Source organism: Olea europaea, unplaced genomic scaffold, assembly GCF_002742605.1.
Source record: "Olea europaea var. sylvestris unplaced genomic scaffold, O_europaea_v1 scaffold20918, whole genome shotgun sequence".
Classification (NCBI taxonomy): Eukaryota; Viridiplantae; Streptophyta; class Magnoliopsida; order Lamiales; family Oleaceae; genus Olea; species Olea europaea.
In genome coordinates this window covers 1-1,887 of record NW_019238850.1, presented here as the reverse complement: position 1 = coordinate 1,887, position 1,887 = coordinate 1, and the positions used below count along the sequence as shown (strand labels likewise).

At 34.4% G+C, this 1,887-nt stretch overlaps 1 long non-coding RNA gene across 1 annotated transcript; it reads left to right on the top strand.

Annotated features, from left to right (window-relative positions):
• Nucleotides 1–60: 60 nt before the first annotated feature.
• On the top strand, nt 61–958 carry LOC111380100. The gene is made up of 3 exons (XR_002700139.1): nt 61–164; nt 250–298; nt 410–958. It is a non-coding gene; the product is annotated as an uncharacterized LOC111380100 (long non-coding RNA).
• Nucleotides 959–1,887: the final 929 nt, after the last annotated feature.

The window sequence follows — 1,887 nt, the reverse complement described above, 5'->3', positions numbered from 1 at the left end:
TTTTTTTTTTTTTGTCCTTTTCCCACTGTGGTCCATCAACTATCCTGACTTCTTTTACCTTGCCAAAAAAAAAGCCTGCAGAGAAACCAGTTCCGAATGCTACTTTGCAAGTAACTGGTGCTGTTGGTTGGCGGAGGGAAGGTCTTGTCTATAAGAAGAATGAGGTAGCCTCTCACCACCTTACTCCTATTACCGTTGCATGCTACAAGTATTTCAATTTATACCGAATTAAGTTATAACTCTTGACAGGTATTTCTTGATATCATCGAAAGTGTTAATCTTCTTATGTCTTCTAAAGGTAAAATATAATGTTTGCGCACAATTTAGTTGATGCAATTCTACTCGTGTTTCTCCTTTTATATTCGACAGTTTCACTCTTGTTTTCTTGTTTCCCATTTGACAATTTTAGGTAGTGTTCTACGTTGTGATGTAACTGGGAAGATTCTCATGAAATGCTTCCTTTCTGGAATGCCCGACTTGAAGTTGGGCTTGAATGATAAAATTGGACTGGAGAAAGAGTCGGAGATTAAGTCTCGTCCTACTAAAAGGTAGCTTCTAATTAATTGTTGAATCCACCTATCCAGTTTACTGAACTTATATAATTTTTGCTTGTGAAGGTCAAAATTTAATGAAATGTCCTGTCAATGCCAGCATAGGAATATAGTATACGTTTGTTTTCTTGAATCAGAAGAGAATAGTTAATGCAGGGAAGGTCACTTTATGTTACTCCATCACTTGTGATGTTCGACGAGTATAAGCGTGGAAGTGCCGAAGTTTTTGAGATCTAGGCCAAAATCCTTACGTATTTGAAGTTTGTCACTTTCTTGTTGTATTGTACCCTATGATGCTCAGACTCTTTTAGTTTGGACGATGTATCCTTGTTGACATGACATGTCATGTGTATGGGTATGGATCTTATGTTAGATCTTTGAATTTGAAAGTAGACACATTAGAAACATGGAAGGGAGATCACCATGGGAGTAGCTGAAATTGCAGGGAGATAAAGAGTGAGCGTATAAAATCAAGACTTTGAGGGCATGAAACCAAGCTCATTTAATGATTAACTCCTTAAAAATAGATCTAAGATTATCGGTATGTAATTTTCTAGAACAATTTATGCCGTTTTTGGTGAGGATTAAAATCAAATTTTTAGTAGATCTTGATAAAAGTTGATGAAATGATTGATTGAAGAATTGTGGGTCCTATGAAATATGTGGTTAAAATTAGTTGTTGACTTGGATTTAGATTAAAAATCCTTACCGAACAGGAACTATATTTGCAAGACGTACCCACTTACTAGTATCCAAAGTTTGGATCATTTTTAGCAATATTCCCATATCTTAAGTCTAGAAGAAAAAAGATCCGACTCCTAAATGTATCTAACACGCATACTTACGTCCAGGCAACATAGCCTCTATTTGAGCCTCATTTTTTTCGAACTCATTTTCAACCACATATTCTCTCAATAAAATAATTTTACAATTAAGTCCATTTTTTTCAACCACAGTTTCCAAATAATTACTATTACAAAATCTATTCTTCCAAAAATTGGGGCTCAAACAAACCATAGATTGTACCACTGTATTTTATTAACCTATGAACATAGACTGTATTTACCTATCATAATCTTGATGATTTACTTTAAAAATTACTAGCATTATTAGGTCAAGCAAGTTCTTTTATATTTATACAAGACGTGCATATCTATGTTGATCATATTTGAGATGTGTAAAGCAAACATTTCAAATAGTTACTGGTTAATAGATAATGTATTAATGCTTTCATTTTGTACCGACTGATAGAGAAAGAGCAACCACTGTAGCGACATATTCCTCCTCCCCCCTTTTCTTCTCCTTGGATGAACTCTTAACTGTTTTTTCTTTTGTT